Below are 16,115 nucleotides of genomic sequence, written 5' to 3' on the forward strand. Positions count from 1 at the left end.
CTTATAGCAATATAATAAAATAAGAATAAAATACGCATTTAAGATAGAATAATAACTAGGTCGAATATCCTTGATGAAAGATGAAGTAGTCATGATTCCGGAGATATAAGGAACACCCCAATATTAATCTGACTTATAACGAAGAAGTTATGATCCGTTGAAGTTTCGCGTTTGAATCGGCCTGACTACGGATATCGTAAATAGCAAATCATAGATAGGTTGATTATTAGCCTTAGTAATATAAACGAAAGTCGTAGATATCATAAAAGTGAATTTTTGTGCAAATGTATCATCTAAATCAGACTTCAGTACAGGAAGTTATGATTTTTCTAAAATCCGGCACAACAATGTACGCACTAATATCGAATTTTAGATCGGTGGCTTGTTAGCCAAAACAATCTAAATGAGAGTTAAATATCTCGTTGTTAGGATTCAACTGTCATAAAGATAGTCAAAAACGAAGACTGTATGAAGAAGTTATGAATTTTACACGGTCGTTAGGAGTGTAATCTTCTCAGGTTGTTAAATTTAAGATCATTCAAGATTAGTCGACGGAGTCAAAAGGAAAGTTGTAGTACTCATAAATACCTACACATGGATATAAAGTACGCCCAAAGCAAAGTTCATATGGCTGAGATATGAATTTTCAAAGATTTTACCTGTACCTGCATTATCTACCATGTAGCCCTACTAGGATTCTGACACATGTTCATCGCAGGTGGGAGGAGTAGCACCCATGCTTGTATAGAGCATGCCTATGCCCATGCACGGCTCGCATACCCTATTTCCTACTTATATATAGATGCCTTGTGTCCAATCGATTCAACCTATTTTGATTTGAATTCTTCATAGAGTTTAGGTTATTTTGGCAAGTTTAGAAATCCCTAGGAGCCCGGTATCTCGTATCTATCATCTCGGAGTTCTGCCAGTGCAAATTTCCAGGTTTTCGCTAAAACCTCTGTAAGTTAAGCTACACTCTATTTCTTCTAGTGTAACTTATATTTATAGTCATAATTTGTTATTATGAACCTATAAATAAGATTTATTAGTAATTCCAAGTTATAATACTGGTTGATCTACTTACGGGAAAGGTAATTGGTTTGAAGTGTCGCTTAGGTTGCTGGATTTCAGAATGGCTATATGCTAAAATGAGCATGCCCTTCGTTACTTCTTGTATGACCTTGAACCTTATTTAATAGAGCTATCAGTATTCATTGGAAGGATTGATAGGTCTAGACAATTTTTGTCACATAAAATATTACACTAAGACTTAGTGATAATGATAATAGGTTACGTCAAAGGAAAAGTCAGTTGCTAGAAGTTTAGAATTTGTCTACGTTTCGAGTCATCACTTTAACAATTGAATACATAGTTACTTTCATCTTACATATAGATATAATGTATTTAAGATAATTACATGCTATGGTGCCTATTATTTGTGTTCCTGATATCTAAGTTAGATGAACAAATTATACATATTTTACTTGATTTAAACTGTATATGTATTTTTATACCTATATATATGTTGGGTAGAGACGGGTAGATAAACGATGATACAGATGATGAGACATGAATGATGAAATAGATGATGAGCTGCCTTGACTTTAAAGATGATCTAGTCATCTAGTGTAGTATATATGAAGACCATGAACTATTCTAGACAGTCCAGTGGAACGCTAGTAGGATCACGACCTGTAGGTGCTTTTGAACTAAGTGTTCATCAAGTTTACTCCATACCCCCTGGTTTCCTTATTTACATATATTGATAAGGAATCCCTTTAGCATTATTGTTTATCCTGAAGATAATCTTAGGATAGGTCCACCTAATTAGATACTTTAGGGACAAAAAGTGAGGAAAATGGGAATGGTTAATCGGGTTGAATGATTTGATGAAAATATATAATTAAAAGAATTTAATTATTGTAGGTTGAAATTTTATGTGCTAATGGGGATCCCAAGTCTGACTCACTCAGTTTCTTATAAAACAAGTAGTGGAACAAGATCACAAGTGTGATGATTAGATGAGAGATTTATGGATTATAGGCGAGTAGAATAATAGATGTTTGTAAGGCCTGTATTATTTCCGTTTATGCTTATGTACTATATTGATGAAGATATCTCAATACTTTTAATATAATTAAAATACATTTCTTCGGAAATTCTTAGATAATATCTTTATCATATTTTTGGAAACAAAATCCGCAATATTATTCTTCAAAAAGGATACTATGATTTTAAATAAGCATAAACAGATCGGTCTTTTTTGGTTGTGAAATTGGAGATGTCACAATAACAATCAAAGTATATTAACTATCGGAAGCTATGGCATGCCCTAAAGGTTGCAAGATAGAAGGTAGACGTGGAGAGTGATATTCATTCCATGTATATTTGAAACTTGTTTAATCAAACACTTAGCATTAAAACTATTAAGTGTAAGTACATACTAAAAAAGAGGCAAGCATGGATAGGAACAAACACATATTCAAACCAAGATAGGTTATGAAGGATGTGTAAGCTTATGAAGTTCATTTATTGACTGAAATTGACATCTTGAAATTGCAAAATTTTCTTCAATAAGAGAATTTAAGGATTTTGACTTTCAAGAAACAAAGACTAGCCATATATATATATATATATATATATATATATATATATATATATATATATATATATATATATATATATATATATGTCAAAGCTAGTGGTAGCAATTGGAATCTTTGTTTCAATAAGAGAATTCAAGAGTTTAGATTTTGAGAAATGAGAATGAGCCATAAATATATATATATATATATATATATATATATATATATATATATATATATGTGTGTGTGTGTGTATCAATGCTAGTAGGAGCATTGTTATCATCCTTGTACTATATGTGGATAATATACAATTCATTGGAAACGATGTTATAGCTTACCAAATGTATAATCTTGGCTTGGTTTGGGAATTGTTTTACTCTGAAATACATGGGAAAAGAAATCACGTACAGAATGTAAGGACTTATGTAGAGAGGTTGGATTTAGACAAAGTACATAAAATCTTAAGGGAACTCGACATGTAGAATTCCAAATGATTTCATGGTTAACAAAGCATGACATGACATTGGGAAATGCTAATGTCCTATTCATAGTGTTGAGCTGGAGGAAAGAGGAGTTGATCTAGTTAGTATGGAAGAGATCAAATGTAAAAAGTTACATTGATGCTAAGTTCCACATTAATAGAGATGATTTTGTTCGCAGTTGGAATTCGTGATTTTATTTAATAGTAAAGGAGTAGCTTGGAAGAGAACTAAATAATACATCATCATGGATTTAACAACAAGCTTGGAGCATATTACATCTATTTAGACTACAAAGGAAAGCTATGTGACTGAAGAGATACATTAGTGACCTCAATGTTGAAATTTAATTGTTGATGGTCCTTATGATGTTTTTTTCGGACTATAAGGGTGAATTTACCTTGTGTAAGGATCCCAAGTCACACAAGATCAGATAGCATATACTCAGTACGTACCATTACATTTGATGGTAGGTCGAATTTGAAGATACCGTAGTCAATGGAGTCGTATTCGAAGAAAGCCTTGTCGATTTCAGTGGTCCAGTTTAATAGTCAAGCATGGTAAAAAGTCATTAGTTTGGAAATGAATTCGATTGAGCACATTTAGTTTAGTGTGTTTTAGATTTGGGAACTTAAGCAGTATCAGTCTTTATTTGATTTGGCAATTATTAAGTGGAGATACTAATATATGATGGAGATTAGTTATCTCATTAGTTTATTATTGTGTTCTCCTTTTACATGTTTAGAACCCACTTTCCAAGTATTAATTTACTCAAACCTCCACAATCGGTTATGTTTGTAACACCTGGAATCAAGAAGGATAATTATGGAAAATAAAATTTTATTTTTAAAGGTAAACTCATCGAGTTTAAGGCATAAACTCGACGTGTAGGAATTATGATTCACATGCATTTCGAAGATCAACTCGACGAGTTGGAGGGGACCAACTCGACGAGTTGGTTGCGGTTTGAGAAACCCTAAATTTGGGGGTTTTCACCCTATTTAAACAACTTAAGCTCTATGGTTTGGCCTCATTTCTAGCCTCCATCATCCAAAACCCTAACCTCAAGACCCTAAGGCCATTTTTTAATGGTGTGAGTTGATAAGGAGTATTTATAGGTGATTCTTGAAGGAGACTTGAAGATGGAAGCACCTAGCTTGAAGGAGTAACTCTAGATCCAGAAACACTTCATCAAGAATTGCATCTTTTAAGTATAAAGTCATCATGTTGACATATATCTTACTAGATCTCTTTCTTGAAGTTTTAGCTTGAGTTTTGGGGATTTGACAAATGGTCCAAAGACAAGAGCTTTCTAAGGGTTAATAGGATAGATCTGACCCCTATATGGCTTATTGAGGCTTAAAGTTGCAAAATTTAGTGGCCTCCATGTCCAATTCATGCAATATGTCCATTGTGAAGCCAAAAATAGACATTTAAGGGTGTTTCTAGCATGCATTAACGTAAAGTTGGAAACTTTATGTGATTTGTCCACCTTGGGACATCAGATATGTATGTTGGTGGGTTGTAATAGGAGTTTAGGGGCTTAATGGATCAATACCACCTTTAAAGAAACTAGGGTTTGAGTTTTAAGCTTAGTAAAAGGTTCTTGAGGGTAAAGTTGGAAAATTTACCCTTCTAGGCATCATAATGAAAAGGACCTGAGGTTTGGAGTTGTTGGATTCGAGAGAAATTACGTAATACATTAAGAATGGTTTACAGACTAAAGAACTTAACGAGTTCACAAAGGAACTTGGCAAGTTTATGTGAGTATGTCCCGATTTTGTTGAAAAGGAAAAAAAACTCAACGAGTTGATTCATAGTATCACGATTCTATGGTTTATGGGAACTCGCTGAGTTAAAGGACACCTCGATGAGTTGATTCAACTTAGAGTGTTAATTTTGACTTTGACTTGGATGTTGACTTTGACCTTGACTTAACTATGACCAAGGTCGACCTTTGGGGGTTATGAAGTATAGAATGAGTTCTAGAGGGTAATCCCATGTAAGGGTTTGGGCCCAAATTGGAAAATTAGGCTATTGATGGGATTTCATGGAATTTATAGTTTCGGCCTTGATGGGTCCGGGGTGAATCGCTCATTTCACACCAAGTATGGATTATGGATCATGGGTTAGAACCTAATTTCTAATTGGGTGATATTTTGGTATTGATAGCTTGAGGAGTTTCCAAGGCAGTAGCTAAGGAATTCTTGCAGGTAACTTCAGCAGTGCGAGGTGAGTTACCTTCACGGTAAAAGTGGGTCGAAGGCACTAATGTCGGCCCACTAGTACTTGTGTATAGGTAGATGATTTTGTTTGTGATAATTGACTGGTATGCCACTCTCTGTTATGCTTTATGTCCTAGTATGCTATGATAATAGGTGATAGTGGTAGGTGGGTGGATTAGACTCCGTAACTGGTTGAGATAAACTGGAGGGTAGGTCAGGCACCTAGATATACCTGATAGGGTAGGTCGAGCATCCAGATATGCTTGACAGGGTAGGTCACCCAGATATGCCTAACACGGTAGGTCGGGCACCCAAATATGTCTGGCAGTATGTGATTTATGTGTTTATATGCTAGGATATCATGTGTTAATGGTAGGGGTGAAATAGTCCCCATTACCGGTCGAAAGGACCGAAGGGATAGGCCAGCACCCAAATATGCTAAGTAGTTACAAGTTAAAAGAGACCGAAGGGGTAGGTCAACACCCATATATACTAGGTGGTTATTGGTTGAAAAATATCGAAGGGGTAGGTCGACCACCCTGAAATGCGTGGCAGTATGTTTATTGTATGGTATGTGGTATGATAGGGGAACTCACCAAGCTTTATGATTATAGTTTTCAGTTTTGGTTTCAAGTACTTATTATTCAAAAGGAAAGGAGTCGGCCTGATCGCAGCGCATCACACTATGATTTTTCAGCACATGAGATATTTGGGAGTTGTACTCTGATAATATTTTCTATGACATGTTTTGGTTAATTGACATACTTGTTTTGATATGGATTGGCACTAATGATGTTTCAGATTACTAGTTTACATAATTACTTATTTAAAATGAAGTTTTTGGTCACGAATTTTGGGATGTTACAAGTTGGTATCAGAGACTTGGTTTCAGGGATTCGGGCACACTCTCGGGTGTGTTTGAACTCAAACTGAGGACTTGGTATGAAATTTCAAACGAAAACCATTTTGATAAAAAGGATTTTCAAAAGAGAACAAGGAGTGTGATGCGTGCAATTGGCCGAGCTCAAGTAAGTTTTCCCCAAGATACCCATACATGTCATATTATGATATGAAGTGAGAATATGTGAACTGCGTTCTAGGTTAGGGCTAAGGATCTAGGAAGGATGTCTTGTATGCCTACTGTATATGCTTATTGAACTGCATGCTAGTACCGATTAGTCAGTGGTAGGATGACCTGTTTATGTTATGCCTAATTGTATGAGCTTTAGAATTACATGCTAGTATAGATTCCTGATAAAAGGATAGAATGGCTTTATGGTGTGTGTTGGTTAGATTTTCCATTGTCTTAATGTTGCTTTCTTTGTGCTTTGTGGGACTCTTACAATGTGAGCTAGCTACCAAGTGAATATGCTAAGTCACATGTGGCACAGTTTAGATAATCTCGTAGTGATGTATTGGCCCTATTGTGTAGCTCTTGTTTGAGTCCAACCGTTCTAGAATTAAATCTTTTAATCGAAGAATTATCTGATCTATGTTGCATGTGGCTATAGTCATGAGGTAGCTAGTTGTAATTAATGGGAATCCTTCAGCAACTGAGGACTAGGTGGGTTCGGGAACCTAGGAAAGCCTGGGATATGCATCAGTGGGTTAGTAGTACGGGTTATTGAGTTTTGGGTGCATCAGTTTGAGAAAGTGACTTTGGGGATTTAGGAGGATTTATAAGGAAAGTATGGATAGGTGTGGAAGGTAGTATTGGACCCGTACTACTGAAAGCATAGGATCCATACTCAAATCAGTGAGAGTCTTGGAGAATCTAGGAAGCTTAGGGGAGGAAAAATCCTTTAGTATGTTTTGATCAGTGGTTAGTGGTTTTTCAGTTTAGAGATGAGCACTCTGGGAGGTGGTTCTTGTTCAGGATTAGGTCTTAGCGCAGGTGGTGAGCCAGTCAATGGAAGTACCACTAGGATTCTGAGTTCGCATTAGATTGAGGAGATGGAAGGTGTTTTCCGCACTAGTCCCTACCTCATAGGAGCCAAGGTTCGGTTTGCCTTGGATCTCCTGTATCCAGCAGCAAGGAGTTGTTTGGAATTGATTATGTGATCTATTGTGCTCTCTGAATTGGAGACTATGTATTGGGAGGAGTTTGTAACCTGGTTTAGGGAAGAGGTTGTTCCAGCTGTTGTGGTTTAGTTATTGGCAACTAGGCTGGTGAGCGAGACAGGGTGCTAGACCCTAAAGGATATGACTTCCAAAGTCCAAGGGTGCGAGATCAATTTGGAGCACATTTGGAGAGTGGGTCATACCATGTGTGTATAGTGGAGGGTCTCGGGAAGAGACCCAAGGTTTCAAACCATCGGGCGAGAGGTTAGCAGGGTTGGGGTCATGGTAGCACGTGTGGGAAAGTGCATAAGGGATTTTTGTTGTTCCAAGGGTTTAGGTTGCTACAAGTGTGGCAGGGTTGGTCACGTCAGCAGGGATTGTCCTCAGGGGGCAAGTTCGTTGTGTTTCCTTTGCGATCGGGTGGGCCATAAGAAGGCCCAATATCCGATGATGAGGAGAGAGGTAGTATGCACGACTAGTCCATATATTTTGAGGATCATTGATGGACTAGAAGGTAGGATAGGATCTCCAGAAGTTTTACAGTTATAGAAAAAGGAGGTTAGGACTCTCATAGGCAATATTGCAGGTATGTATCTTTTTCCTTCCTTCAGGTAATGTGTATATCCATATTTATGTTTGTCGGAATCTTGCATCAGTATAGAGAAGCATATATTTGGTTCATTTCTTTACTCATGATCAGGTTATATCTTAAATTATTTTCATATGCCATTTGCATACCAAGAATTACTAAGTAGTTAGCAAAAGGTCGTTTCTCTTTTTGTTTGTTTGTCGGGTTCAGTGTACTCAGTTGTTGTTCCGGGTCTTTGTCGGAAGCAATTCAGGGTATGGCTTGGAGAATCAATGGTTAGGATTAGCGGGGTAGCTCTCCAGCAAGTCATGGTTTGGTTGTTTCAACATTGATCGGTTAGGATCAGCAGTTGTCTATAGAAGAACCTTTGGGGTTCCACACTACCATTGCTAGGAGAAGAACAGTAGAAGGATAATGATGATGTCAGTGCGTGAGTGATTGGTCACTGCAAAATGTCAGGGGACTCTTATGTTCGCATGGGTTGTAGATGGTTAAAATTCGGAGATTCTCCGAATATGGAAGTCAAGGTCAAGATTCGTCAGGATTCGATGGTTCAATAGTTGTTCTTAGAGTGACGGTTGGAAGTGCTAAAGGAAGTGGCTTGTTGCTGAGGTATTTGTTGGAGCATCTGTCATTTGGGCTTCAAGATTTGAGTGCGGCCTCATTGCAAGCATCAGGGGTTGTCGGTTTTTTTTTCTGGAATTCGGAAAGCATTCATTTAGTCTTCGTTGATTGTGCAGTCTTTGGAGGGGGCTAGCAATCACTAGCAAGGTTAATAGTAGGTAGTCAACGTGTCAATCATTGTAAGGAAGGCAGGAATGGGAATCCTTTAATTCTTGTGTTCGTGGAGGATTTAGTCGATCCAAAGTGGGGGAGAATCGTCCAGGGATTCAGAAGCGGGAGTGGTATGAAACGGGGATAAGTTACGCATCCTCGTCGGGAAGAAAGACGGCCCGAGCGGTTGTATGAATTGAGGATAATGTGAGTTGGGATTCGGAAAACTTGTCAGCATTGAGATCGTGTTCTCGTGATAGTGCTAGAGTGTTGTAAGACAGCGGATGTAGTCGTAGCATTCACTAGGTTGGCAGATAGTGCTATAGTGTTGTAAGACTGCTGGTGTAGTCGTAGCATTTACTAGTTTGGCAGATAGTGCTAGAGTGTTGTAACACTGCGGGTGTAGCCGTAGCATTCATTAGGTTGGCAGATACTGCTAGAATGTTGTAAGACTGTGGGTGTGGCCGTAGCATTCACTAGGTTGGCAGATAGTGTTAGAGTGTTGTAAGACTGCGGTGTAGCCGTAGCATTCACAAGGTTGGCAGATAGTGTTAGGGTGTTGTAAGACTACGGGGGGTAACTGTAGCATTCACTAGGTTGGTAGATAGCATGGGAGTGTTGCTAGATCGCGAAAAGAACAGTAGCACCAACCAGTTCTGGTGTAGTAGTAAGGGCGAGGCAAACCCACATATTGGGTTACGGATTTATCCAGATGGATTAGACCTATCTGCGCCAGTGTTAAGACCGTTGGAACACCATTGTAGTCATGGGATCAAGTAAGTGATGGAACATATAAGGTCGTTTGTGATATAAGGCTACCTTTGGTCATGTAGCATTCACTTTTAGCCTTGAATTTGGCGACATCAGGATTCAACGAATGGACACGATCGGTTGGATCAGAAGGTTGTTACATTGTAACATCCCGACTCCCAGGTATTACATTTATTTATTATTTATTTTTGGGAATTAATGAGTGACTCGGCGAGTTGTGTGTTCGAATCGCTGAGTAGAGTTGGATTTGAGCATGCAGGTTAAATAACCGACTCGACGAGTCAAAGATGCCGACTCGCCGAGTTGGCGCTATGTGAGGAAACCCTAAATCCCCAAATTTGGGGCCTATATAAGGAAACTTATGTCTTCATTTCCACCTCACCATCTACCATACTCCCCTGTGTGAAACCCTAATTGTTTGTAGTGATCTAAAAGAATTATAGAGCTAATCCTTGAGTGTTTTTGTGCATCTTTTGAAGAGAAGAGAAGGATTTGAAGAAAGAAACGAGAAAGGGTTGTTAGATCTGTTGCTATTTCGTCCAGAGCTTCTGTGAATGGTAAAAAGTCCACACCTTTCTCATTATGTTGGTTAGATCTCATGTTTATGGAGTTTAGGGCTTTTTCCATCTATTATTGGGACTTTGAGTGTATTGAGTTCATTTAGAGATCTGGACTTCAGATTTGGACCTTGTGAGGTCCCTAGAGTCCAAAGGTCCCAACTTTATTCAGCCATAGTAGAGCTTTTGAGTGAAAAACCCTTAATGGGTCATGTTTTTGGCATTTCAATCCCTAAGTTCCATGCATGGATGTAAAGCTTGTGGCTTTACGTGATATTCGTGCCTTGGTAGGTTAGATCTAGAGTTTGGGGTTGCTTTCTTCCTTAAAAAGGTCTGAATGAGAAAAGGGTCTGAAAGGATTCGACTGGTCGATGAGCTGACTCGACAAGTCGGCTAGGGTTATCTCGATGCATCTATCCATGTAGTAACTCGGCAAGCTGACGGGTCAACTCGACGAGTTGAATTGAACTTTTGTGAGATTCTGAGAATATCGATAGGACTCGACGATTCGCATATATGCACTCGACGAGTTTGGTCAAAATGGACTGTTGACTCGAGTTGACTTCTGTTGACTTTAGGGTTTGATCAATCATGACATATGGAGACCATGGATGGTTAAAATAGTCTTTTTCCCATTCCAAGAGTTAGAGAGAGAGGAAGTAACTTAGTTTATGTAGAATTGGGATTAAAGTGTTAATTAGAGTCAATTATCATATGTGAATAGGAGGAGGCTAAATTCGGTGATTCCTGTTCGAGGGGTACACATTTACCTAGCTTGTTACGAGGTGAGACTTCTCACTATACTTACCATGAGTGGTATCTATATGTGACTGGAGGGTCTTATTTTCTTACTTGAGTCATATGATATTATGCATTTTGTCTGTGTGATATATATGTTATATTCTATGTTTACTGAGATAGGACCGAAGGGTCCAAACCGAGTTGTAGGGCTGGAGGGTTTCCACTGAGACAGGACCAGAGAGTCCACACTTGTTCGAGATTATGTTGAGGATTTTGGAATTTGACTTTTGTTTGTGGATTCATGTTGACATTTGAGAAACTTATGGTTTTTATGAAATATAATATATGAGTTTTATGTGTTTTAAAAATGAAAATTTTGGTATGAAAATTTTCGGTGTTACAAGTTGGTATCAGAGCCTTGGTTTGAGGGATTCGGATGCATCTTCGGGTATGTCTGGACTCAAACTAAGGATTTGAGAAAAAATTTCAAAAGAAATGTTTTTTCGAAACCGAGTAAGAGATTCTAAGGGTAAACGAGAAGGAGAAGTGTGTACAATCAGCCAGAGCCCGAATGATGATTTCCTAAAATAATCTTAACTGTTTACTTTCCGAGATATTTATTAGATGTTTATGAGATATTAGAAATGCATGCTACAGGGTAGGCTAGGTATTTCATATTCTAGGGCTATAGTTTCATGATTTGTGATGCCTTAGCCTATGAGATGCTTTTGATCAGTGTTATCTGTTATGTGATCTGAGTATGCGTTGAGTTCTGAGTTGAGAGATAATCTAGGAAGAGATACCTAGATGAGCATATGAGTAGCCTACTGAGAGAGTAGTCTGATATTTGTGAGAGATAGAGTACCTGTGAATTAGAATCCTAGGAGGAGGACTTGGGATGACTACAGGTTGGTGTGGAAGGTAGAATTGGGCTCGTATTACTGAAAGCACCAGATTTTGTATGCTACACAAGTAAGAATCCTTGGGTATCAAGGAGCCTGTAGGGGTGGGAATTGAGCGTGAGTATGCTCGAGCGAGTTTCTGATGATGTTCTGTTGTCTTTCACAGATAACATGGTGGGTACACACCACAACCCCGAGAGTAGTGGGACCGGTGATGAGGAGATCCACAGGAACATCCATGACGAGGTGGTTGCAGCCTTTCGAGAGGCGATACCAGAGATGTTTGGGTCTATTAAAACCATCATGATTGAGACGTTTAGCGAGCGATACGCTGCTGTTACTGAGGCTGCTGTTGCTACTGCTGCATCCACTGCAGTTGTTGATGCCGCTAGGCCATAGGGAGGTGACTCGTTGTTGTTTCGGGAGTTCAGCAACACGAAGCCACCAGAGATTGATAGCACACAGGATCCGATTGCTTCCATGAGATGGATCGCTAATATTGATGGATTCTTTTATACTTGTTCATGCGTAGAGTATCTGAGATTCTGGTTCGCCTTAAACCAGCTTCGCTTGGGAGCGAAGGATTGGTTGAAGTTTGTGACGAATGATTTTAGCCCTGCAGATCATGTTGCGGTGACTTGGGAGAGGTTCACCAAGTTGTTTCAAGATAAGCATGCTCCCCAGGTAGAGAGGGAGCATTTGGCACAAGATTTTCTGTCTCTCAAGCAGAAGATAGAGACAGTGAATGAGATTATGAGGATGTTATGTGAGAAGGTGTTGTTCTACCCTGAGCACGTGTCCACTAAGCAGGCATGTGTGAGTCGGTATTTGAGCATTTTGCAAAGAGACATTTGGGAGTTCATGGCGAACTCGTCTTATTGTACATTGGCTGAGTTGTAGACCAATTCCAAGAGGAGGGAGACTGAATTAGAGATTCAGTCCAGAAAGGAGGGAGAGCAGCAAGGGAGAGATAGGAGACCGGTACAGTCGCAATCGGCGGCTAAGCGGGCTAAGCCCGCTGATTCGAGTACTAGGGGCCAGAGGGACTGCACTTGTGGTAAGTGCGAAAAGACCCACGAGGGATCTTGTCGGGCTGGGATTTTGCTACAAATGTGGCAAGGAGGGGCATATTGCGAGGGATTGCCCTAAGGGATTTTTTGTTTGCTTTCACTATAACCAGACAGGCCATTGGAAGGCCGAGTGTCCCCAGCTTACATAGCGATCAGCCCAGACTACCACTCCTGCTGCATTACGTGTTACTGATGACCGACCAGGGAACGCCAAGCCTCCGAGGGCTCGTGGGAGAGCATTTCAGCTGATAGCGGAGGAGGTCGGCGTTGCGTCTGATATTGTTGCTGGTACGTATCTCCTTATTTATGTTATTTGAGATTGCTTATACTTATATTGTGTTGTGTATAGGTACTTTTCTTGTGAGTTATGTACCTGCTTTGGTGTTGTTTGACTTGAGTGCGAGTCGATCTTTCGTGTCCTTAGCTTTTAGTCATCACATTAGTGTCGAGCGTGAGGCGTTGATTCGACCTATGAGAGTTTCCATAGCCGACGAGCATGCGGTTTTTGCTACTAATGTATTATGAGGATGTGTGCTGGAGATTTTTTGTGTCGAGTTCCCGATAGATCTGGTGTCGATAGCGATAAGAGACGTTTGTGTCATTGTGGGCATGGATTGGTTAAGTCAATTTGGAGTTATGATTAACTGTGAGCGTTAGATGGTGACTATACGAGACCCTAGTAGGGGAGTGCTTACCATGTATGGCAAGGGTACCTGGTCCAGATCAGCTTTCTGCTCTGCTGCCATAGCTAGATAGAGTATATAGCAGGGTTGTATAGGCTTTTTGGCGTATGTGATGGATAAGCAGCTACATAGAGGCCAAGTTCTATCTCCGAGGTGCCGATAGTGTGCGAGTTTCCAAACATGTTTCCCGAGGAGTTACCGGGAGTGCCTCCCAAGAGGCAAGTGGAGTTCTGGATTGAGTTAGTTCCGGGAGCGGCACCTATTGCCAAGGCACCTTATCGCCTTGCACCGCCTAAGATGAAGGAGTTATCCTCTCAGCTTCAGGAGCTGCTGGGGAAGGGTTTTATCAGACCGAGTAGCCCGTTGTGGGAGCACCGATCCTTTTTGTCAAGAAGAATGATGGTTATGTATAGATTATCGGGAGGTTAACAAGCTGACGGTCAAGAACCGTTATCCACTTCCAAGGATCAAAGATTTATTCGATCCGTTGCAGGGGGCGTCTTGATTTTCCAAGATTGATTTGAGGTCTGGATATCATCGGATGAGATTTTACGAGGAGGATATCCAGAAGATAGCCTTTAGGACTCGCTATGGGCACTACGAGTTTGTGGTGATGCATTTGGGGCTCACCAACACACTGGCAGCGTTCGTGGACCTCATGAACCGGGTGTGCAGGCCTATGTTGGATCGATCATTGATTGTGTTCATCGACGATATTCTGGTATATTCGAGATCCAAAGAGCAGCATGAGGAGCATCTTAGAGAGATTTTTGGGGTTTTGAGGTCGAAGAGGCTTTATGCCAAATTCTATAAGTGTGATTTTTGGTTACGAGAGGTTCAGTTCCTGGGATACCTTGTTAATTAGAATGGGATATTAGTCGACCTGGACAAGATTGAGGCAGTTATGAGATGGGAGGTGTCGAGATCCCCGACCGAGATCAAGAGTTTTTTGCATTTAGTCGGATACTATTGGAGATTTATCAGAGATTTCTCTGAGATTGTTGTTCCTCTCACCAGGCTGACTCGGAAGGGTGTTACTTTTACTTGGGGTCCCGAGCATCAGGCCTCATTTGAGACCCTTCGCCAGAGATTGTGCGAAGCCCCGGTGTTACCCCTTCCCGAGGTAGTGGACGACTTTATGGTTTATTGTGATGCTTCTATATTTGGGATGGGTGCGGTGTTGATACAGAGGTGGAATGTGATAGCATATGTATCGAGGCAGTTGAAGCCTTATGAGACGAGGTATCCCACCCACGAGAGCCTGAAGTACCTGATGGATCAGCCTAACAGAATATGAGAGAGAGAGAGAGAGAGAGGAGATGGTTGGATGTAGTGAAGGACTACGACTGTGAGATCTTATATCACCTAGGCAAGGCTAATGTGGTAGTTGATGCCTTGAGTCGCATAGCTGAGAGCGCTCCGATCCGAGATGTGTGTATGAGGATGACGGTGATGACTCCAGTCTTAGATACCATCCGAGAGGCTCAGGTGCAGGCTGTGAGACCGGAGAACCGCAAGAGAGAGCGTGTGGTTGGGCAGGTTGCCGAGTTTGTGATGGATAGTCATGGGCTTACGGCTTTCCATGGGCAGATTTGGGTACCCTATACAGGTGGAGCTTGTCGTGTATTGATGGAGGAGGCACATAACTCGAGACTCTTGATTCATCCACAGGCCACTAAGATGTATTTGGAACTGAAGAGAGATTATTGGTGGCCATGTATGAAGAGGGATGTGACATGGGTAGTTGAGAGATGCTTAACCTGTCGTCGAGTTAAGACGGAGCACCAGTCCACATGGTCCGTTACAGCCTTTAGAGATTCCCCAGTGGATGTGGGAACAGATTTCTATGGATTTTTTTCACCAAGTTACTGAGGACTACGCGTGGGGTTGACACGATATGGGTGATTGTGGACCGGCTGACGAAGAGTGCTCACTTCCTCGCTATCAGTGAGAGCTCTTCTGCAGTGAAATTGGCCGAGATCGGTGTTCGAGAGGTGGTGGCACGGCATGGGGTGCCGACATCGATAATGTCAGATCGGTATGTGCGTTTTACTTCCAAGTTATGGAAGAAGTTCCATGAAGATTTGGGTACCCGGCTGCACTTCAGTACAACTTACCACCCACAGACAGATGGACAGAGTGAGCGAACGATTCAAACGCTTGAGGACATGTTGTGTGCTTGTGTTATGGACTTCGGAGGAAGTTGGGACACCTATTTTCCCTTGGCTAACTTTTCATACAACAACAGCCAGCATTGGAATGCCTCCCTTTGAGCTTTTATACGGGAGGAGGTGTCGGACTCCCATCTGTTAGGGAGAGGTAGGGCAGCGAGTGATGGGTGGTATTGAGATAGTGCTGAAGATGACCGAGCAGATTCAGCAAGTGAGACAAAGGTTGCTGACAGCCCAGAGTTGCCAAAAGAGTTATGAAGACCGACGACGATCCGAGCTAGAGTTCCAGGTTGGATATTTTGTCCTCCTGAAGGTATCCCCGTGGAAAGGGGTGATCCGATTTAGGAAACTGGGCAATCTGGGCCCTAGATACATTGTTCCTTTTAGAGTAACCGCCAGAGCGGGTAAGGTAGCTTACCAGTTGGAGCTACCAGTAGAGTTGAGCCAGATTCATAACACCTTCCACATGTCTCAGTTAAGGAAGGGTGTAGCCGATGAGACGGTGTG

Source organism: Lactuca saligna, chromosome 7 (genome assembly GCF_052625555.1).
Source record: "Lactuca saligna cultivar CGN05327 chromosome 7, ASM5262555v1, whole genome shotgun sequence".
In the NCBI taxonomy this organism is placed as follows: domain Eukaryota; kingdom Viridiplantae; phylum Streptophyta; class Magnoliopsida; order Asterales; family Asteraceae; genus Lactuca; species Lactuca saligna.